This window comes from Petromyzon marinus, chromosome 16 (assembly GCF_048934315.1).
Source record: "Petromyzon marinus isolate PM22_M1 ecotype Great Lakes invasive population chromosome 16, UKy_Petmar_22M1.pri1.0, whole genome shotgun sequence".
NCBI lineage: Eukaryota > Metazoa > Chordata > Hyperoartia > Petromyzontiformes > Petromyzontidae > Petromyzon > Petromyzon marinus.
In genome coordinates this window covers 4,064,401-4,089,408 of record NC_133682.1, presented here as the reverse complement: position 1 = coordinate 4,089,408, position 25,008 = coordinate 4,064,401, and the positions used below count along the sequence as shown (strand labels likewise).

The 25,008-nt window shown below is 40.5% G+C and overlaps 2 long non-coding RNA genes across 2 annotated transcripts in view; one reads left to right on the top strand and one right to left on the bottom strand.

The window, feature by feature from the left end:
* The window catches only part of LOC142924732 (uncharacterized), a 156,673-nt gene that overhangs the window by 12,215 nt on the left and 119,450 nt on the right, over positions 1–25,008 (bottom strand). The gene's annotated exons all lie outside the window — the stretch shown is intronic.
* Positions 14,069–24,357, top strand: LOC142924731 (uncharacterized). Its single transcript, XR_012941803.1, has 2 exons — positions 14,069–14,183; positions 23,750–24,357. It is a non-coding gene; the product is annotated as an uncharacterized LOC142924731 (long non-coding RNA).

Sequence of the window (25,008 nt, the reverse complement as noted above, 5' to 3'; positions counted from 1 at the left end):
GTTACTACTATAGTCAGTGGATACTACTATAGTCAGTGGATACTACTATCGTCAGTAGTTACTACTATAGAGTCGGTAGACGCTACTACAGAGTCGATAGATACTACTGCAGTCAGTAGATACCACTATACAGTAAGTAGATGCTACTACAGTCATTAGATACTACTATAGAGCCAGTAGATAATACTGTAGAGTTAGTAGATACTACTACTACGGTCATTACATACTTCTCCAGTCAGTAGATACTACTATAGAGTCAGTAGATACTACTGTAGAGTTAGTAGATACTACGGTCAGTAAATACTTCTACAGTCAACAGATATGACTATAGACTCAAGAGATGCTACTGTAATCATTAGATACTATTGTAGAGTCAGTATTTACTACTATAGAATTGGTTGATACTACTATATAGTCAGTAGTATTACTATAGAGTCGGCAGATACTACTATTGAGTCAGTAAATATTTCTACAGTCAGATACTACTATAGAGTCAGTAGAAACTACTATAGTGTTAGTAGTTACTACTATAGTCAGCGGATACTACTGTTGTGCAGTACTACCATGTGGAGACGGGATTTACTATAAGGGCTGATGCCGTTTATTAACACTGATGCACACAACACTCTAACTCACACCAGAGGTAGGTGATCTCTATTCTTGGTCCTTGCCCCAGACCCCCAAACACTATGTTGTCATACCCTCGGCTATCCCCTGGGGCTCTCCCACTCGTCTGCCCGGGACGGGGGTTCATCCAACACCGCCCCGCGACGAGGAGGGAGAAACTCTCTCTCAGACAATCCTTACTGAATGCTCAGAGCCCTACTCTCGGCTATCCCGTCGGCTCTCCCACTCGTCTGCCCGGGACGGGGGTTCATCCAACACCGCCCCGCGACGAGGAAAGAGAGACCTCTTCCAGCCAATTCTTGCCCTGGCTCCCCACAACGACCACGCCTTTGTCACGGGGTCCCCCTTAAGTACCCCTTTGGCGGGTTCTCCACCTAGCTCGGACCCGCATTTGTTCCCGAAGGTGTACCCCCTTACAGCACACGTGACATGACGTCATCCTCGGCTGCCAACTCGCTCGCACCTCCCCCTGTTCGCCCCCTCATGGTTGCGCACACTACTCCTCTGCACTACATTAGAGTCAGTAGTTACTATTATAGAGTGCATAGATATTACTATAGAGTCAGTAGCTACTACTGCAGTCAGTAGATACCTCTATGGTCAGTAAATACTGCTACAGTCAGTAGATACTACTATAGAGTCAGTAGTTACTACTATAGATACTACCGTAGGGTTGGTAGATACTACTTAGTCAGTCAATATTACTACAGTCAGTAGATACCACTATAGTCAGTATATACTGCTGCAGAGTCGGTAGATACGACTATAGAGTCAGCAGATACTGCTATAGAGGCTGCAGATACTACTATAGAGTCAGCTGATACTACTATGGAGTTAGTAATTACTACTATAGTCAGTAGATACTACTATTGAGTCAATAGATACTACTATACCGTCCGTAGGTACTACTATAGTCAGTAGATACTACTGCAGAGTCAGTAATTACTGCTATAGAGTCGGTAGATACTACCGTAGAGTCGGTAGATACTACTATAGTCAGTAGATCATACTACAGTCAGTAGCTTCCACTATAGTCAGTATATACTGCTGCAGAGTCAGTAGTAATGACTGTAGAGTCAGTAGATACTGCTATAGAGTCAGTAGATACTGCTATCGGGTCAGCAGATACGACTATAGAGTCAGTAGATACTGCTATAGAGTCAGCAGATACTGCTATAGAGTCAGTAGTTATTACTGTAGAGTCAGATCCTACTACAGAGTCACTAGACACTACTCACTCTATTGTATGTAGGGTGTGTAGGTATATTTGCCTACGGGGGGGTAAAATATTTTTTGAGGGGGGGGGGGAGGTCGACAATTTTCGGAAACCTTTTAGATCAACTATTTACCCACCACTTTCTATTACTTTTTCATTCAGAATTTCTTCAAGCCTCTTATAATTTTGTTGATGGACAAATGGACAGACAAACGGAACGCCGGGCTTTCACAATAGCTTAGTACTTGTGTATGTACATGTTATGTTTTTAAGACAAGTTTTTAAATATATGTTTCCCCCGGGAAATGCCGAGTACTTCCCGCTAGTATAAATGAATAGTGGTGCACACCACCATATAAGCAACTGCAAATTAAAGATGCAAAGCGTCAATATTAAAGATATAATAATAATAAGAATAATTAATGTAAATACACTCCTAGGTGAAGACCTTCCCGCACCATGTTGATCAGTACGGGGTTGGTGAAGGTGGGGGGGCGGGGGGTACCGTTTCAGATATCACTCGCCACTCATAGTCACCGTGGCTAGGAATCAAACCGAGGTCGTCTACGCGCGCGGCATAGTGCGCCTGACCAGTTACAATACGCAGGACAAAGAAAAAAATATATCAGGCCTGTTGCAGCAGTTGTAATATATAATAAGTATAATTAAAATGCATTCAATTGTTACAGCAAATTATTAAAGAATGCATTTGTTCATGAATAAAGAATTTTAATTTTACGGGAACATTTTAATTGGTTAAATGTTAATCAGCAAATATATTTCCCGCAATTTTCAATCTGGTGGAGGTTTTCTTCTTTCCAATTGAGCAGTCAGAAGAATGTCCAGCTAATTAGATATCATGCAGTATTTTTTATGCTTCATTTACCACAATGCTGCTATTTTTTTTCTCTCTCTCATCCTTTACAGCCATTAAAAGCAAAGTACTCGAATCTTACATTTCTAACAAAAAAAATGAAATAGGTTGCTGCGGGAATCGGCCAGTTTTGTTCGTAGTTTTCTAAAGGATGGAGACGGTTAAATTTTGATTTAAAGCTTTCGTGACTGCAGTAATTCATATTCTTAGTTTTTTCGGTAAAGTCACGTTGAAGGGAAACAACAAAATAATAAAATATATATAAAACAATAAAAAAATTCTCACGACGTTTCGACCATAACTCAAACGGTCATCAACACACCTGAAGATGACCGTTTGAGTTATGGTCGAAACGACGTGAGAATTTTTTTTATTGTTTTATATATATTTTATTATTTTGTTGTTTCCCTTCAACGTGGTGACTTTACCGAAAAAACTAAGAATATAAAGATGGAGACGGTTGTTCAAAATGCAAGTGATTAAAATTTTAAAAGGTCAGTTTAACACATGTAAAATCGCATGATGATGCTGGACGTAAATACCAGCGAAACGTCGTACTCAATTTGTAAACATTGTGGATTTACTCTCCAACATACCGGTGGGCTGCAGGAGTAACTAATTGGCACGCTTTTGTTAACGTAACAAACCTTACTAATTAGCTGTGTCAGGTGGCGGCCGGGTTAACGACACATTATACTTACGCGATCTATAATAAATAAATGCATATTTTCCACTTCTCTCTGCATATGAGGCTTACATAGAAAAAAAAAGATTATAAAAAAATATAGATTCCAAGAAAGAATACACCATTATTATTTAGTTGTATTACGCGGCAGAAGTACACTGTCACGACAGGCATGTGAGGAGGTGCAACTCGCTGGTGAATCGTGTGGGCTTAACCAGTGCAGTTCATTATCACGGATACATTAACTGAGAATAAAACCAATGACATAGATTACGAATTATCGAAAGGAGGAAGGGTGTGTTTGGTTTGTCTAATCACATCATCGAGTTGTCGTCGAGAAATATATTTTGTGAACATAAGCGAGACCGTTTTGCAATTAGATGCGGTGAGAAATGTTTGCAGCTTTACATTTTACATCTTATTTACTAATTCTTCCAAACAGTAAATCCTGCAATTTGGTCTAATATGATCATTAGCTGATCCTAACTGTGCTGTTTAAGCCAAGAAACCAGCGGCATCAAAACGAATTGATGTGCTGCAGAGACCAGCTGACAGCTATAACTAATTACAGCACTCTCGTACCTCTCCACAGCGGCAGAATGGCAGAAATAATCAACCTTCATGCCCAAGAGGGAGGCTTGCGAGCGGTTCGTCTAAATAATTTTCTGAATAAAATATTAGAATTTAACACCCGGGGGGACTTTGCATGACGCCAACGAAGTACCGCGTGAACATTAACTTACAGGCGCGTTCACGTAACACGCGCAAAACAGTCGAGCTGCGTACTTAAAACACTGAAACATATATCTCGTCGGCACACAAATCCCCACCAGGGGTAAACCCTTCACGATTAGAATAACGAGGCAAATTCAGCTTTAAAAGCTCACAGGAGCCACTATTGCACAACACTCCATTTGTATTGCACGTTCGGTGGCCGATGATCTCCACGAGTTCGGCATTGCTGTTCACCGTCACGTGACTCGACGCTTTGCAACTCGTAATACGGAGGCGATTTGAGATATCCACGAGTGGCGAGCCACTTCAATTCACTCATTCGCCCGCTTTTTTCAATCCACTGGTCTATGAAGGTCTCCGCACGCATATTGTATTCGGAGGTTATGTGACTGTAATTGTGCTGCTCATTGTTGAGTGGTCCATTGGGCATACAGGACCTATTCAGATGATATTTGCCGGGATTCAAACTCAGGTATCCAGGTTCAGAGCACTGTGCCACTGCTTAACTTTTCCAACGCATACAGTTGAATATATGACACACACTTTAACATCAAATCGAGATGCACCATTGATTACACAGCTTACAAACAATGCAAACATTTAAATGCATGCATGGTATATATATAAAAACAAAGATCCCCCATATAGCAAGTGCACCTATGAAGGCCGGAACGGTACACGAGGGGGTGGGTGGCCAACACCACGCCCGACCGCCTTTGTCTCCCCTGTGGCGATGTTTTTATCCACCGCACCAGGTACTCATTTGAGGCTGAGTCGACCTAGGGGAGGCCCAGGACAGGTTCAGATAATCGTCACTGGTGTTGGCCGTGAGCGGGAATCGAACCCGGGTCGCCAGGTTCATAGCGCAGCGCGCTAACCGCTATACTATCGCACACACATACATTTGAGGAATATCCTCATTCCCACAATGTATGCTGGGGGCTTCTCTGGTGAGCAGATATAGACATCTGTGCTGATACACAAACCAGAGGAGCAGGGGAATCTGGCGTGCATTGCTGCACCCACAATTTTCATGTTCTTTTTTGTTTATTTATAGACGACCTTAGTATTCCCCTGCACCACAAAGTCTTGCGGAACAGGGTCACGGGGTGGGTTGGAAGGTGGATGGTGGGTGGTGGTGGTGGTGACTATCTCCTTTGGGGAAATCATCCCGCCTCGGTCCTCTCCACGCCCGCGTACAAAAGGAGGCCACCAGCTGCGGCTGAATCGTGGTGTTCAGGGCCCTGTGTGGCTGCGGCTGCGTTAAAGCATTCGGCGCACGTCCAAGGCTGGCTGGACGCTTGCGCTGAAAGCCGCTCTACAGCCACCGCTAACAACGAGGTAGTAACGCGCCTAATGACCGCAAGAACAATTATTCGCTTGATTGAATGTTCACCCTTTAATGGCCTTCCGCGGAAGCAATGTAAAATATTTCAAGAAAAAAATGTGAGCGAAAAAGCCCCACCCCGATATGTTTTACCAATCGTGATTCGCTGTCTTTACAAGACAAGTGATTAATATCAATTAATTTATCATGCGTCAATATTTGATCAGTTTAGTACTGTGCAATACTTTATATATTTTAAAGCCTTTACTCTTAATATCTTAGTTAAAAACAATAATAGTTTGCGGCCCATTGTCAATCCATTACTAGATGAAGGCACTTCCACACCGTCTGGGTCATGGCGGTTGTTTGACCATACTTCACCACTCTGGTCAGTGCAGATTGATGAAGAGAGTGTCCAGGACCGGTTCAGATGTCACTCGCCGCTGATTTTAACCATGGACAGGAATCGACCTCAGGTCGCCAGACTTCATCGCATCGTGTACTATCCAGAATTAAAATGTTCATTTATACTGAAGGAATCCGATGAGCTGTGAAGCTCTTTTTCACAGATGTCCAGTAGGTGTGGGTCAGGAAGTTACAACAACAAACAGTACAAAAGCATGACAGGAATGCAAATTATATATATTTTAAACCCAATGAAGTCACTAAATAAAAATAAATGAAACATCAGTATATAAATTTTGATTTAAAGCTTTCGTGACTGCAGGGATTCATATTCTTGGTTCTTTCGGTAAAGTCACGTAGAAGGGAAACAATAAAATAATAAAAATATAAAACAAGAAAATGCTCACGACGTTTCGACTGCAACACAAGCAATCATCATCAGGTGTGAAAACCACAGCCACTTTTTTCAAATTTTCTTGCCGTGGTTTTCACACCTGATGATGATTGCTTGTGTTGCAGTCGAAATCTAATTTAACACATTTTGGTCTAATTGGAAGAAAGTCACGACAAGTCGTCGTGAGAATTTTATTGTTTTATATTTTTATTATTTTATTGTTTCCTTTCTACGTGACTTTACCGAAAGAACCAAGAATATCGGTATATAAGTCAGATTTATCAACACTAAATGCAAGCCTGGGTAAGGCAGCAAAAATAATTGTGCCACCACTCTCCATTCATTAAGAATAATCAGTACTGATGAGATTATTATGTAATAATATTGTGTCCTGTATTACTCGTATAACAATAATAACAGCTCTCCGACCTCCTTTTCATGAAACAGCCCATTATGTCACGAACACATATTAACAATTTTGTACGCGACATTCGTTGTTGATTCACCACTTCCTTCCAATTAGACATAAATGTGTTAAATTAGATTTCCCCGTGAAAGACATCGTGACAACAGCCACCTCGCCCACACCCCACACCTCCCCCTCCCCCATCCCCTCCCCTCCCCGCACTTGCACGTTAATATCGCGATATAAGAAAGCTGATGTTAATATCGCGATATAAGAAAGCTGACCGCGGAGTGTTTGAATTTGTTGACGGTACGTTACGGATAAATATCGAGATGGCTACACGATGGTCAATGAATCGGAATGAATTGGGTGAAAGGTGACGCAATGAGTGGCGTCATGTACCTACGCCCTGGAAGTGACGGCACCTGCTTTTGTTCCTTCAGGAGCGTGAAGGAGCAGGGGATGAAGTGAAAAGAAGTGGATAGAGGGGAGTGCAGGCGCGGGGAGAGGGGGGGGGGTCATACCAAAAATGGGAGTAATTTAATACGTGGGAACTGTTGTGCTGGTGTCAACGGACTTGCACGCCGAGATCTGGGAAAACACCACGGTTCGCTCAGCCATTGGGGGTTTCTGTTTGTTGGCACCCACTCAGGGAGGCTGTGAAATAAAGATCAACTTCTCATTGTCCTCACGTCGTCTCGGCCGTGTTGATAAGCAAATGCCTGTTAATGTCCTCGATACTTTTTTTTAATATATAGTATATATAAATAACTCTATAGCGGTTTAACTCTATAACGATTCGCATTATTGGTAAAAATAAATAAATGTGACAGCCACCAAAAAAGAGTATTCAAATATTGAGATATTCTTGAGAATATTTTACATTAAATTGAAGAGAATTGTGCACGTAACATTCCAACAAAAGGTTACAATCGCGGATGTGACTAAACCTGAGAAGTTAGGAACAGAGAGGAGGTGGTAAAAATAAGGTTGAGGGAGGTCTTTAAAAAAAGAGGAAAGGATTGGACGAGATGAGAGATAGCAAGATAAAAAGGCAGAGAACGAACACAGAGACTGATGGTGATGTATACATAGAATGGCAAGCTTAATTCATAATCATCTGTATGGCCATATGTTGAGTAAAACGATTATGCCTTGAAAGTACAATTTTATACTTGAATTAACATTATTACTCAAAATTCCCCACTTCAGTTCTACCAATCACGGTGTCACATGCTACGTCAACCACTGACTACCAAGCTCCATGTGAACTTCAAATCTAAACAAATTATAGAGTATCACAGTACACATCTGTGAAATGGAATACATTTGCAAAATGCAGCTAATGCAGTCTGGAATCAAGTATTGCACAGTCCTCGTTTTTTTTATTTTACCGTTGCAAAATTTCTCACGATTAACAATTTAACGTTCTTTTTGTATCAAGAAACAAAATAAACAAATTATTGCAGGCCCATATGCTTGGAGGCAATGCATCCTGTCTTGGAAGCCTACCAAAACTAATTTTGAATGTGATTCTTGCAGCTGTCACAGCAATCACCATTGGGAAAGGTTAACGCAAGCAAGGCAATTCCCTAACAAGTTGAAATACTGCAGACGGAAAGTCTCTAAGGCGTAATTTTGAGAAGCACAATTAGGTTATTTGGGCAGACAAAACCAAATTGTCTGATTGGGTGGATGAGGAAGCTGACAATTTTATTCTCTTGCAAAGTTTTCAAGGAAATGCAGAATTTTGTTTTTAATGCTCTTTAAGCGAAAAAGAAAATGGGAAATTGAGCCGGGTGTGTGACGCTTGATGTGCAAAACAACAAAAGGGTCTGGGACGCCTTTCTCCGTTTTGAGTTGTGGCAGTCGGGATGGTGCCACAGTTGGAAGGGCTGGCCAGGGAATGGGGCTGAGAGGGTACGCCGTGGAGGGGGAGGAGGGGCACGGAACGACAAGGGCATGTGGTGGAGGGCAGCAGGGAGCCAAAGAACGAATCTTAGCAAGGTGTTGTGCATATGGTGTAATTACAGGTGGTGTCGGCTTGGCAATGAGGGGCTGTGATTCCCCACTGCGACTTGAATTAATTCACCATTTCTGCATCTCTGGCGTGAGGCACAGCATGGAAGGGCTTTTCGGTAACATGATCTGCATGCACATTAGGCCATACCTCGCGGGAATCCACGCGATGTCTTGCATACATACAAACAACCGACGAGCTTCTGCAATCCCCAACAAGCCGGCTGCTGGGAATTTATATCGCGTAGCCATGGACCACAAAATTAGGCAAAGTCTGTGCCCAATAAGTCAATAAACGTACTGAACCATTAAACTGTAATTAAATGCTGTCGCTTCCAGTGACGTGGCTTGCCCAAGAAAAGTATCTGGGCTTGGTGCAGGACGCGTTGCTCGAGGAGATGATGGCCCGGTAGACTGGGCAGGGAAAATGTTCGAAAGCATGTTCACCGTGGGGATCGAGTGATGAAATCAGCCCGTGGACAGCGGCTAACTGACTTGTAACGTCGCAGGACCGCATGAGATGAGTGATGGCTTTGCGGAGGCTGCCATCCAGCAGTGCATTGTTCGCGGATTGTGATGAAATGTTACGTATGTTGAACTTCTTTCGCACCGTACGTATCAATAACAATATATATACATGCACGCAACGTAACAAAAACGTTTTTTCCACAACTACCTCACTGCTTTTCTTCGGTCGCGCAAAACTATTTTCTGTTGAAAGTAAATTTTAAATATAATATAACATGCCCGACTTAAGTGTCCTATATACTGTACGTTTCTTATGTCTTCATCCAGACAAGCAATTCACATTCAGCCTGAGACAGCAAGTCCTGGAACTTTAGACATTCACATCCTAATTGCAAAGCACCTTGTCTGAACACCAAGTGCCGACAAGGTACATTGCACAATTATTATTTTACGTATATATATTTTATATATATTTAAAGCCGCCCATTATGAAGAATAAAATGGCACCTGTGCTCCGGTGTATATAATATCCTGTAAGTTCGCACAACTGAGAAGAGGATGACTTAAGTTTATGAGGAAATGTAATACAAGTAAACATTTACCTGCGATGCTATTGGATACGATTATGCTTTGAAATTCCTGTTCTTGCATTGCTAAAATTAACGACCGCTGATTATTCATTGCAAGCCAGGTTCAGATGTAAGAAGACTGCATCCAATCATTTCTGTAGTAGTGCTCTGGCCACAGTATTCTGTTTCAATCGTATTTTCCTTATTTTGGAAGAAAATATGAAAGCTTAAGTAAAGCAAACTAAACAAATTAATCAACAAAAAAAATGAATTAAAGAAATGAATTAGCATGGACCGTAATGTTGGTATGCAATGTTATTCTGTAACTGCCTGCAAAATTGCCTAATTATTCCACAGCCACATAATGTTCTTTGAGAGCAATTTACAGCCCAATATGAGATAACAATGTGCAGCATTAATATTAAAGAGCCTGATTATTTCTAAGTGACAGGAAAAAAAACCCTCGCGATATTGATGTCTTTTGTTGGGAGTGCGAGCTACATAAGCATTCCCTGAATCTCACTCTCATTGACCCCAGTATCGATTTTAGATTACAGTTAACTTTACGCTATTCAATAGTTGGTGGTTGGCTGAAATAGGTCACAAAAGAATGAATGATGCTAAATTGACTATGAAATGGTCAATAGCCATTATTTTTGGCTCGCATGAAATCTTACTTTTCCCATGACGCTCATAAGACTAATAAATAAGTGTTACTTGGCAGTAAAATAATTGTATCTGATGGTCCATTTTTCGTGCTTTAATGTCTGTCCTTTTAAATGTAACAATGAAATTATATTAAACCAAAAGATAATACAGTATTATGTACCAATGTCAGGAGCGGCAAAACCTGGGGCAGATTCTACCCTGACGATGATCATGGGTTCTCTTCATTTATAAGAAATATACTTGGCCATAAATGCATCGCACTTGGGGGACGCCGCAGTGACCGAACTGGTAGCAGAGTTGACTTGCAATCCAAGGGAATCCAGTTCAATCTCCCGGTGCACCCGATGAAACAATGGGCAATTATTTTAAATCTTCTTGCCTCTTAGTCGATCAGTAGGTTGCATGTGTCTAGACAGCAAAACTTCTGGGCAGCATTGAAAGGAGGCCGACGGCCCTCTAGAGAGAGACTCTCAAGAGACCCGTCAAGCGGAGGCTCTTCCATGAGCAGTGGCATGGGCAAAAATGAACAGTCCTGCTCATTTACCTATTTGCACATCTGCGAAAAAGAGCTTTATAGCTCATCGGATTCTTCCACTATGAATACATGTTCGGATTCTGACTTTGACCCTCTTTGCATTTGCACTGGATTTTACAAGACAAATTACAGATGACTATAAAGCCACCAATCGGGTTAGAAAATTGCATTATTCGGATGTCTTGAAACTTATGAATCGGAATGGTAATATTATAATATCTTAGGGAAGCTTTGAGTTAACAACAGTGACACAAATTGGCTAAACAACAAAATACACCATGAGTATCATGTAAAATGACACCTTTGTGATGCATTTACAGGATCATATTCATATTCATGCAATATTGTACGAGGAAATGTAAACACAAAGGATAAAACAATCAATTATTTAAAGACATTGCGTGTGCATAAATGTACCAAAAAATTTTAAGCACCGTACAAAGCACTGTCAGTTGGGGTTGAAATCTATGTTTTTCTTTTTGGACGCTTTCCAGCTAATTACATAATTAAATATTTCCATGCCTATACATGTTTTTTTACTTGCTTCCCTGTTTTGTTCAACAATGCCACTTTTCACAGGCTGTATTAAAATCTAAAAAAAATTGTCTTTCACCAGGTAAGGCCCACTTAGTTATGTAGCTTTTTTTTTAGTGATGACCTGGCCGCAAGGATGTCTCTAAACGGATTTCTCTAAATGAGGAGGGAAAAACCGGAGGACCCGGAGTAAAATCCGCGTGACCACGGGGAGAACATGCAAACTCCAAATATAGAGGCATCATGGTCGAGATCGAACACCACGACCTCCTGTATATCAGGTAAGGGAGATAGTATGTTGTCACCGCAGCGCCCATTTGGACACATAACGAGGGAAACAATATTTGAAACAGAGCAGGAATCCCAGTGTTGTGGCACGTAATGCTGGATGTATGTACCAAGCAGTAGAGCATCTGTAATGCTATTGCAACGCGTGCAATACTTCCATTTATTTTTCTGCTCTTTTTTTAATAGAACATTTTACACCTTTTTATAAAGAGTGATTCATATTAAACTGTTACTATATATTCTATAGTAACAGTTCAATATTCCATGCCCTAGTAACATATGTAGTATAGCGATAATTCACATATACCAAAACCAGTGATTTGGGAATGCATGTTATTTTTATAGTGCTTTCCTTTTTCTCACGCAAAATAAAAGCTATAATAAACTTGCGAGCTTGCTTAAATAAATTCTGCTCGATAATATTGGTCCGGGAAAGCCAAAAGACCATTGGACTAAAACACATTCGTTATTTATACGTGGCGACAGAATTAAATTCTGCTTATATAAGCTGATATTTTTTATTCACTTTATTTTTATTATTCTATTGTTATTTTTTTATATCTACGTGACTTTACCGAAAGAACCATAGAATATGAATCCCTGCAGTCACGAAAGTTTTAAGTCAAAACTTATATAAGCTCTATTACGAAACATGTTTTGTTAAAAACAATACTTGCGTGTGTGCATTGTGATGTGTGCACTTACAAAAAAATAACAATGTGGAAAATAGAGCTTTAAAATGCCTCTAAGGAATCAAGAATGCTAAAGTGGGTTTGTTTATGAGTTGATTGTGCAAGAGAATTACACTGGCGTCATTCATCTGAAGAGCACACTCTATGATATAATTAACTAAGTTCATGCAAGACAATCGCATACACTGCGCGGCCAAAGGGCCTCTTGGGTTCATTTTGGTCATTCTCCAGAACCATCCGGAAGAAATTTGGAGCGGTGAACAAAATCTCCTGGCCGACGCTTGAGAGAGAGAAAAAAACACATAAAGGAAAGGGCCTTTCATACGTGCCCTATACCCTTTCACCCAACCGTATCTAATATTTCCCCTGCCTTTTCTCCCCTGACCTCCCAAGCACCTTTGCCATATCCACCGCATCCCCACCCCCCCAACCTCGAGCTGCCTCAGCAACCAGCCACATTACCGCCTTAGCAAACACCCACCAGTAGGCAGGCGGCGGGCAGGAATGTGCAAGTGATGGGTAAACATCGTAAGTTAATGACTCTGTTTGCACATAGTGTTTTAAGTGGATAAACTACATAAATGTGTTCTATCCCTCGCCCCCCAAGCAGAAGCTGCCAAGCTTATTCACAGGCACGGAGAGGGAAAACGCCAGCTGCCAAGCTTTTCGCAGCGCATGTGATGGTCTGTTGCATCAAGTAGCAAAGCAGAGAATTCAACTGATTACCAGCGTTGCTAGCTATATCCATTATTATAACAGGGGGGTGGGATGCAGTTGGGTATGCATTGTCGAATAATAATAATCGCTTGCCAATAATTCTGTATGAGTTATTTCTGCTTTTAAGTCGCGCTATGAAATTCGAGTTTTGTTTGCAGTCCACATGCAGGTATTTTTATTTGTGGACAACACAATAACATTATCGACGCCAACACAACTATTGCCGTCGATAGAATTCGCATCACCCTTTAAGGCCTTAGAAATTATAAATAATTTTTAAATGATCACTAATATATTACAAATTGCTTTCATTTTTTTTACCAACCTCCCACAATAAAATGTTTTTAATTACGTATAAAATGCCTTGTTTAATGAACGTTAAATGCAAAGTGCCAATATACTTTGCCCGCCTGTAATATAATTAAAACATTTCTTCCAGACAGTGAACACTAATAATCAAACTCTTTTAATATGAAAAATAATATGAATCTTCCGGGGAATTCAATTAGTATTGTTACCTATTAATACTGCAGAAACATTATTTTGTTTTCGATACACTCCTTGCCCAATACATAGGGAAGGGCTCATGCTTAGTTTTGTGAACATATATACACATAACGTAGCTAACATGAAAAAGTAAAGTTTATTTGGCACCGAGCTTTGGAAAATAGATCCACTGATGTGTAACTAGGGCATTGAAGATTAAAATTTATTTACCTCCCTGTGTGTGTCCATAAAAGTCTGGGGTTTGTTGAAAATCACGATCCAGGGAGGGAAAAGAAGAGCAGCAGGGGTGGTGGTGGTCTTGGGGCGAGGTGGGGCTGTCCAACACAACGCAACAAAGGAGTGAGCGGTAAATAGGCTGACCGCAGGCTCCTAATTTGCACTGGGCAAATTCCTGACACAGAGGCCCAACCCAGCATGGTGTGTGTCCGCGCACGCTGTGTCTGCAGCTTTGTGCAGGTTTGCGTGCGTTCACTGCTCTGGAGAGGGAGGTCGGGAGGTGAATGGCATCCTAAGCAGGTGATTGCCATTCCGCACACGGCCTCTTGGCACAGCGGAGCATCGTTTCGGTAATTGTGGCCCTTGAGCTTGCAAAGAAAACCGCATTTCTTTCCTTCTTTCTCTCTAGTCTCATACCACACTCTTCCCCCTCCCTCCTCCGCCCACCCCCCGCAAAAAAATTGCCAATCAAAATCCCGGTTCTGGTTTTGTGATTCAGTATAAAGCTGAGTGGCTTCACTGGTTTAGAACACCGTCTCGGCAAGCAGCCATCATAGGTGACCCACACAGAAGACAATATTATTTTTGGAAGGCTGTAGGTTATTCAGGCACAGATTTATTTGGTGTGAGCCAAAGGTGTCCTAAAGCACACATATATGGTATCAAAGAATGGAAAGGGCTATTTTAAAAATAAATAAGCCTTATATATCACCTTTCTTCGCTTCTCAAAGCAATTCAATATTGAAGCAATGCAATTTTCCACCGAAAACGTGGTGATTTCATCTTCCGTGATGTCATCCAATGAATCTTCCCAGACCAATTTAGTAATAGCATGCAAATAAGGGCAATGATGGTTACAGCAGCTTATGATAAATGATGGGAAATCACAGCAGGTTGCCACATCCACACACCCGGCTTTGATGTTAACGACTGCTGAGATATGCATTTTAATCGAGGAAGTATGAAGAAATCTTAAAAATGCGAGGGTTTATCGTTGAACGGTTGTGCCCACGTTCACAAAGATGCACGTCATCTTATTGTGTGGGCCAATGAGCGTGAGTGTGCGTGTCTGTGTGTTTGCACGTCTGCTTCCTGTGGTGCACGACCTCTTGTATCAGCCATATCAGAAAATGGAATAGGCGGTTATGTAAGTACGTGGGTATACGGAGAGTGCCCAGGGAAATATATTGTGACTTCAAGGACCGAAAGTGGTCAGAATGCCGAAGCATTATTTATAAGACTTGGGCAGTTAGGAATTCCACTTTGTCAAAAACAAGATGATAATGCAAATGCGATACATTTATCTTGAAAGTCCAAAATACTCATTCAAAACAACTGACAACACCATAGATTAGAATCAATAACACTTTATGAATGTTTTGTTAGCATGTTCATCATTATAGCTTATTCTCAATCTAACAAAACCCCAATAATTAAATACTGCCAATTTAAATGGATATCTATGAATGACCATTACTCTGAATATAATAAAAACATATTTTGCCCACTTTGTAAAAAAAATAAAATTGCTTTCACATTTTAAAGATGATATCCAAAAAACAATATCAAATTTCATGTGATTTTAAAAACATAAAAAGGAACAAATTGATTTCAAACAATGTGTTATTTCATTGCAAATAAATGACAAAAGTAATAAACACCGAAGGAGATATAAAAATGGTTCTTTTTTATGTTTCATTAGCTTTAATATTCCATGTTCCTAGAAAAGAAATCAGCATTTTGGTCTTAAAACTCTATTTGCGGAGGGAAATTAGCATTGGATCTTAAAATTCGATCATTTTAACACTGCACCTGTAGCTGGTATCATTATCTTCCGTTTTTTGTTCGAGCTGTGAAGATGGCTTAGTCTTATAACGCTTCTGTAAATCATCCTAGTAAACATTAACATTCTTTTCTTCTCTCTGCTCCTGCTAAATACTGCTTTTATGTTTTATTAAGAAATTATTATTGAATTGCTTGGTACAGTAAGCCAGAACATCATTGTTCAAATAAAGAAAGTAAAGTTATTTGAATACAATAAAAGTTACGTAGTACTTTCAGAGAAGATAAAATTACCATCTTACAGACATTTTTCAGTATGTATAAAAAAATACTCTAATCACATTTGCCAAGTAAATATTATTACCATTTAAGTAGTTACAATTAAAATAATACAAATGCAGTGTGTACAACAACATTCTAAATGTAAAGACTTGGCTAGATTTCCAGACGTAATAAGTTAGCATCGCTATGCAATAGGCAGATTGTGGTGGATATCTAAAGGCACGCTGCTGTGAGTCATGGTATATGTATAAACCATTGGCAGAATGAATTTAAATACAAAGTAATTGTTTCTGACAGGATACCTATTACTGTTTGTGAGGGATGGAATAGTTTCCCGTGCGCTTTCCAGATTCCTGATAAAAACAGAGATGTGTCGTGAGTATTTACAATCAATACTTCCATTTAAGCGTTTTTTCAGTCATCAGTTAGTTTGATAATGCCTTTGTATATATCAATACTGTATATGAAGGATTGGAGACTATAGTGATTATAATAATATATTTGCTTCACGGTATTACCCACACCTCAAGTTATCAGTGGGATTATACTGAAGTAACAAAAAAACGGCAAACCGTAAATAAATGCTTACTGTATTCGTAATTATTGCAAGGGGGGCTTATTTTGGTAGTGCAAATAGTTGGGATTCTCTTTGGCTGCGCGGCAGAGGAGGGGGATATCCGGGCGAAACCAAAAAGCTGGGGCACATGACGAGAATTGCTTGAGACAGAGACAGCTTCCAGCGCATCGTGAAAGCCACCCAGGATGTAAACACACACAGTGTGGGACAAGACGCCATCAGACAGGTGGAAACACGCGACGCACTTAGCGTCTCAACCCCCACATCAAGCGGCAGGCCCCGTCGTAAACAAACTCTCCCCCATCATGGGTTCTTTCTTGGTTCTTTTCTTGCCCATTATATATTCCAGGCGTTTTGTCATTATTTATTTGCAATGACACATCACATATTTGTCAGTGCGACAACAGAAAATAAATTAAAATAATTCTGCATATATCATTAGACCTCCTTTGCCAGTACCAAAATGTAATAATAGGGTTTTTCCCCTTTTTTCTGGCGACAAAACTGAAACATTTTTACAAGGATTCACGTCTGCATTAACCACAATACCTGCAGTCAAAATGCAAACAAAAAACCTACTATGATAATATATGCATTGTCCTTGAAACTGATTGGTCCACACCAAGGGACGGTTTTCTTTTGAGCCTCGACCCAATTGGTGCTCGACCAGATGACGCCAAAAGGCGTTCACACAGCTCCAAGACAATGCAATATCAAAGTAATGAGAGCTCGGGGTGAGCATCTACATCATTAGACTTCCATTGCCAGTACCAAAATGTAATAATAGGGTTTTTCCCCTTTTTTTCTGGCAACAAAACTGAAACCTTTTTTTACAAGGATTCATGTCTTTATCAACCACAATACCTGCAGTCAAAATTCAAACAAAAACATACTATGATAATATATGCATTGTTACTTTTTTTTACTTTTTGTTTTTTTCGGTAAAGTCACGTAGGCAAAATAAAATAAAATAGAACAATTAAATCACGACGTTTCGGAGGCAACACAAGCTTCCGTCTTCAGGTGGAACAGTCACAGCAGAATATCTGTGTCAAGTGCACAGTTCCGAGACAACTTGGATTATATATAGGTCAGGGGGGGGGGGAGCCAGAAGGGGACGTGGGTGGGTGGGAGGGCTGAGTTAAGCCGCCTTTTGTTAAACTGCACAAAAGCGGGTAAACAACCCTTTTGGTTTTCTGGCGGCGGGGTTTTTCCGGGGGGAGGCGATGCAAGACATCAAGTACAGATCCATTTTTTGAAACCTAAAATTGAAACTACGAAAATGGCTGTAAAATTATAAGGTAGCTAAAGTTTGACATACAACCACTGAGAAATGGTTGTATGTCAAACTTGAAACTGATTGGTCCACACCAGGGGACGGCTTTCTTTTGAGCCTCGACCCAATTTGTGCTCGACCAGATGACGCCAGAAGGCGTACAGCTCAAAGACAATGCACTATCAAAGTAATGAGGGGTCGGGTGAGCATCTACATCATTAGACCTCCTTTGCCAGTACCAAAATGTAATAATAGGGTTTTGCCCCTTTTTTTCTGGCAACAAAAATGAAACCTTTATACGAGGATTCATGTTTGCATTAAGGATTAATGTCTGCATTAACCACAATACCTGCAGGACCAATCAGTTTCAAGGTCAATGCATATATTATCATTGTATGTTTTTTGTTTGCATTTTGACTGCAGGTATTGTGGTTAATGCAGATATGAATCCTTGTAAAAAGGTTTCAGTTTTTTTGCCAGAAAAAAGGGGAAAACCCCTATTATTACATTTTGTTACTGGCAAAGGAGGTCTAATGATGTAGATGCTCACCCCGAGCCCTCATTACTTTGATAGTGCATTGTCTTGGAGTTGTACGCCTTCTGGCGTCATCTGGTCGAGCACCAATTGGGTCGAGGCTCAAAAGAAAGCCGTCCCTTGGTGTGGACCAATCAGTTTCAAGGACAATGCATATATTATCAGAGTATTTTTTGTTTGCATTTTGACTGCAGGTATTGTGGTTAATGCAGACATGAACCCTTGTAAAAAGGTTTCAGTTTTGTTGCCAGAAAAAATCAGAAAAACCCTATTATTACATTTTGGTATTGGCAAAGGAGGTCTAATGATGAAGATGCTCACCCCGAGCCCTCATTACTTTGATAGTGCATTGTCTTGGAGCTGTACGCCTTTTGGCGTCATCTGATCGAACACCAATTGGATCTAGGCTCAAAAGAAAGCCGTCCCTTGGTGTGGACCATTCATCTTCTTGGTTCTGTCGGTAAAGTCACCACGTAGAATGAGAATAAAATAATAAAAATAAAACATAATAAAATAAAAATCTCACGACGTTTCGGCCACAACACAAGTAGCCTTCTTCACGTGAAGAAACAGGACTGTCTAGAAGACAGCGCTGGAGTGAACACTGCCAAGCATGGGCAGCGTCTTTTAAGCTGTGTGGGAGGAATTAACATATTAATTAGCATGTTAATATGAGAGTGCGACGGAGGAGGGGGGGGGGGGTGCTGGGTGACAGAGCAACGGTGCGTTGCTCTGTCCTGTGCTATAAGCTGGACTACTATACAATGCAATATTATACCTCACAATCTAAACTATATGGTATATCATATCTATGGATAAATTCCACCTTTGAATTATACAATGCGTTACTGTACACTACCCTATACTTTAGACTATAAAATATTAGACTTGTAATATTACACTATGTCTTATTCTATCAACCCTACTGTATACCACACTGCTGTATATTCACTACACAATTACGATATTATATATTGCCTTATGAATTATGTTAAACATTACAATGTTGTACTATTTATTATTATACTACATGTTATAAACCATATCATTGACCGTGGTGTGAAAGGTATTAAGGGCAGTGCCAGCCAATGGACTGCGGTCTGAAGGTCACCGTAAAATGCAATTAATTAAGAACCGAAATGGTTTATAACATCTTTCCAATGGTTACTAATCCAGAATCCATCTTCTCGGTTGAAATTGTCTCTGTGTTTGTATATGTGGATGGCCTCATGAACGAATCTCTCATGGTAGCCGGATGGCTTGCAGAGAACCTCCGTCTTGGAGAAGTCAATGTCATGTGAGCCCACTGAATTATAACAGTGATCTGCCACGGCTGAGGAGTTCATCCTACCGTGTTTCAAGTCTGCTCTATGTTCACGGATGCGGTCCGAGATATGTCGTTTGGTTTCTCCAATGTAGCTGCTACCACAGAGGCAACTTAGTTTGTAAACGCCCGGGTACTGCATGTCTGGAACCACATCTTTTACAGACGAAACCAGATAACGGATTTATGTAATGTGTTGAATCGGACTTGGATCTTGTGTTTATTCAGGATTTTGGAGATCTTTTTTGTGACCCCCGCAATGTAGGGTAAGGTGATGGTTTTGAATGGCTCATCAAGCGGATCCTTCTTCATGACTGGAGTGATGGCTTTGCGGATTGTGTAGTCGGAGTGACCATTAGCCTTGAGAGCTTGGTGTACGTGCTTGAGTTCACTGGCAATGTGTTCCTGGTCGGAAATGCATTGGGCTCTATGGTATAGAGTCTTGATGAGGGAGTTCTTCTGGGATGGATGCTGGTGGGAATCCAGTTTTAAGTAAGCATCCATATGGGTAGATTTCCTGTAGACAGAGTGGCTCATTGAACCATCAGGTCTCCTTTTAATTAGGACATCCAAAAAGGGTAGCTTGCCATCTTTTTCGACTTCCAAGGTAAATCTGGTGGCTTGGTGTATGGAATTGATGTGGTCGTGGAATTGGTCTAGAGCAGGCAGGCCATGTGGCCAGATGACAAAAGTGTCATCCACATACCTCTTCCATAAGGTCGGGCGTAGAGTGGCAGTGTGGATGGCGTCAGTTTAAAATTTTTACATGAACACGTTGGCTACAACCGGAGATAGGGGGGAGCCCATTGGGGTGCCCTCAGTTTGTTTGTAGAAAGTTCCATTCCAGGAGAAGTATGTGTTGGTTAAGCAGTGTCTCACCAGGGGGGGTACATCAGTATGCAGTCCTTGATGAACCAAGTCTTCAATGATTGTGATTGTGATGGTGTCAAGCACAGGAACCTTGGTGAATAAGGAAACTACATCAAAGCTGACAAGCAGGTTGTCTGGGGACAGGGAAATACCCTTGATTGTCAATACCAGGTGAGTAGAGTTTAGTACTGCAGAGGTGGTTTTTCCAGTAAAAGGTCGCAGGATATCAGACAGAAAACGAGCCAGTTTGTAGGTGGGGGAGTTGATAGTGGAGACGATGGGACGAAGGGGTGTATCTTCTTTATGTATCTTTGGAAGGCCATAAAGTTTTGGTGGTCTGGCCGCAGAAGGTGGAGAAACCAAACGAAATATCTCGGACCGCATCCGTGAACATAAAGCAGACTTGAAACACGGTAGGATGAACTCCTCAGCCGTGGCAGATCACTGTTATAATTCAGTGGGCTCACATGACATTGACGTCTCAAAGACGGAGGTCCTCTGCAAGCCATCTGGCTACCATGAGAGATTCGTTCATGAGGCCATCCACATATACAAACACAGAGACAATTTCAACCGAGAAGATGGATTCTGGATTAGTAACCATTGGAAAGATGTTATAAACCATTTTGGTTCTTAATTAATTTCATTTTACAGTGACCTTCAGACCGCAGTCCATTCGCTGGCACTGCCCCTTAATACCTTTCACACCACGGTCAATGATATGGTTTATAACATGTAGTATAATAATAAATAGTACAACATTGTAATGTTTAACATAATTCATGAGGCAATATATAATATCGTAATTGTGTACAGCAGTGTGGTATACAGTAGGGTTGATAGATTAAGACATAGTGTAATATTACAAGTATAATATTTTATAGTCTAAAGTATAGGGTAGTGTACAGTAACGCATTGTATAATTCAAAGGTGGAATTTATCCATAGATCTGATATTATACCATATAGTTTAGATTGGAAGGTATAATATTGCATTGTATAGTAGTCCAGCTTATAGCACAGGACAGAGCAACGCACCGTTGCTCTGTCACCCAGCACCCCCCCCCCCTCCTCCGTCGCACTCTCATATTAACATGCTAATTAATTATGTTAATTCCTCCCACACAGCTTAAAAGACGCCGCCCATGCTTGGCAGTGTTCACTCCAGCGCTGTCTTCTAGACAGTCCTGTTTCTTCACCTGAAGAAGGCTACTTGTGTTGTGGCCGAAACGTCGTGAGAATTTTATTTTATTACGTTTTATTTTTTTATTATTTTATTATTTCCCTTCTACGTGGTGACTTTACCGAAAGAACCAAGAAGATGAATCCCTGCAGTCACGAAAGCTTTAAATCGAAAAGTGGACCAATCAGTTTCAAGGACAATGCATATATTATCATAGTATGTTTTTTTGTTTGCATTTTGACTGCAGGTATTGTGGTTAATGCAGACATGACTCCTTGTAAAAAGGTTTCAGTTTTGTTGCCAGAAAAAAATGGGAAAACCCTTATTATTAATTCTGCATACTTTTCGTTTTTTTTAGTTTGTTTTTTTTCCATGAGACGTTACTTACAGATACACTCAACAGGAAACCAAAGCCGCTTTAGTCAATTATTATTTGATTAGTCTTCGTAAACGTTTAATGTTTAGAATATTTGACCATTTGATATTTATTTTTATAACAATACAAATCATTGCAGGTAGATTTAGTCATACATATGTAAAACCTGCTTATTATTTGATCACTTTTGATAAGCATTTCCTGGAAAGACCCTCCCTTATACAACAATTAAAACCTTCGTAAAGTGTGTATAAATAGTTTAAAATAAAACACATGAGGAAAACTAAAATCAACATTATATAGCGCTACACTCATAAAACATTAAGTGAACAAGCAGAAGTGTGAACTTTTAGAATTTCGCGTATTCGAATAAGGTTAGATTTAAAGATTTGCTTTGCTATTCCAACACCGTAATACGTCGTAAAAGTAATGGCCATGTTTTATTTTTCAAACCTACCAATAAAACAAACTTTCGCGGACAATTTAATACGTACTTCACATTGGTAATTAATAGACCACTTTCATACTCCTATGACAAACTATAGCTTCCAGGCTCAGATGTCACAAGTCCAAGTCCTAAATCTTTGCCTCGTCTTTAGCCGGCCTTCAGCAGGAATCTAAATCGGAGACCCCGGGACGTATATCCATTTCTCTCAAGGGGAATAACAGTGCTCTGGGAGGTTAGCTCTTTAGAGAGAATTCAGACCGCGTGGAATGCGTGGAGGATGGTGGGATTATGTTTTGGGGGGGTTGGGGGGAGGAGAGCTTCATTTACAGCTACGTTCAGGTCACTCTCACACTGCAGTACTTCCATACACCTTATTCTGAGTTTGAAATTTCTTTGGGATCTTTTTTTTTCGTCATTTACACATTCTGAAGTCTGATTCAGGATATTAAGAGAAACTTGACCTGACCCTGGATGTTTTGGCGAGCCCCTGGTCTGCAATCAGCGTTATTGACACTGCAAACCAAAAATGTAAGAGGCTTTTGGGCCAAATACCTGCAGCTTTGCTGATAATAAATAAGTACAACATCACATACTTTGTGCAACTACAAATAACAAAACATTCAACTTCCTTTATTTCCAGCACAAATAATTTCCGTAGCCTTCAGAAATTAAACAGAGCATTGTGTGTGGACTTGTGAGGTGTAACGTCTTTGTTGGCCGTTATGCAAATGACGAATCTACGGTGATAGATTTGATAGATTTATTTATACAGGTATTTCATTGCCAATTACTTTGTTTTAATAAACCAATTGAGTCCATTCTCGGTGGATGCTGATATGATGTATTGAGAATGTGCATGTGTATAATTTCATATCATGTTCTCAGATGTGTTCTACCATCATCAATATAGGTGTTCATTCTTGCCAAATTGCAATTAGCCAAGCCATTGCAGCTAAGTTTAAAATTATTATTGCATGTTCACTAAAGCCTTATCTTACGTAACTTGAATCCTCATTCTGCAACCCTTAACTGTATTCTCTTAAGTAGTTTTCACATTAGCATAAATGTGCAATTGTGTGATATTACACCTTCACAAATGGAGCTTTGACCACGTTTGCAATTTTCATTTTAAAAATCTCACATTCCTCATAAAATTAAAATATACACATTTTATTTTTGTTACACTATTTTTTTTTTTATATTCCAACTGTCAGACGAGGGTCAGCGCTCCTGTTGGTGCTCGCCGCTGTTCCGATGCCGGCTCTGCCAGCCCCTGCACGTCCTCACGCTCGGCTCAATGTCCTTCTGCACGTTGCTCAAGTTCATCTGCCGCACCGACCTCACAAATTAACCACAATGCCTCGCCAATCTCGTCAAGCGGCGTAAACCATCACGCGAACTACGGTCATCCTCGCAGCCAGCGGCTCGTGGCTAGCCGTCGAACAAAGACGGTCAGCCGCATCGCGCGCGATCAGATTGTATGCCTGCGGCCGTCTGGAATGCTCTTCCTTTCGATATCGGGAAGTCACTGGAAGTATGCACTTTGGATCATCTAGATTGAAAACTCATTCCTTTAGAACTGTTTTTTTTTGTGTTTACGTTGTCACCCTTCTCCTGCACCTCCAATTAGCACAGTTGCCTATGTACAGTGCGAAAGAGGTTCCACACAGATACATACTCAAGATGAACTCATGCTGTCACCTGCATGCTTGCTCACTCACTCACCCTTTCTCATCATCAACTACTTTTTCAAGCTTCCCTGCTAGCTCGTGAAAATCTGCAGTCTCCTTTAACTAGAATAAAAAAAACTATGTCAGCCAGACAGGACGAGTTTTCATTTTTTGTTTCTTTAAAATCATGCCAAGAATGTGAAAAAAAGTAAACTTTGACTTTTTTGATTAATTTTCACTTGCTCAGGATTAGTTGTGCATATGGAATGCAGCAGAATCCGGATAAAACTCGATTAAAGTGTCCTTTTTCGAGACACTACAAGCATTGTTACGTATATATATTAAAGTACAGCTAGAAGTGAGAGGAGACATGCAGGAAACTAAATTCATGAATAGCTTATGGAGAGGTGGGCAGTAGGCAAAAAAAAAATCACAATCATTAATGAAGAGCAGGTGGCAAAAGTTGAGACAGGTTTCAGTATCCGGGGAAATATTCTGACAAAAAGCAGTGGATGCTCAAATAATATCGGGATTATTATCGCCATGGAAAAGGGGGGTACTTGCCATGAAGAAGCTGCTGCTGGTAAGATTAATGAGAAGGGAATTAAGGAGGGAGCTCAAAGACTCTCGTATAGAATGTGGTGTTAAATTTCAGCAGGCGAGTGGACGCTGGGAAGGGGCATGAGTGAACTGGAGAGTTTTGAGTTGTTGGAGGCGAGGCATCAAATAGAGAAAGTGAGCTTGACATACATAATTCGCTTTTAAATATCTTAATAACCTCGATACACACGCACGTAATGTTG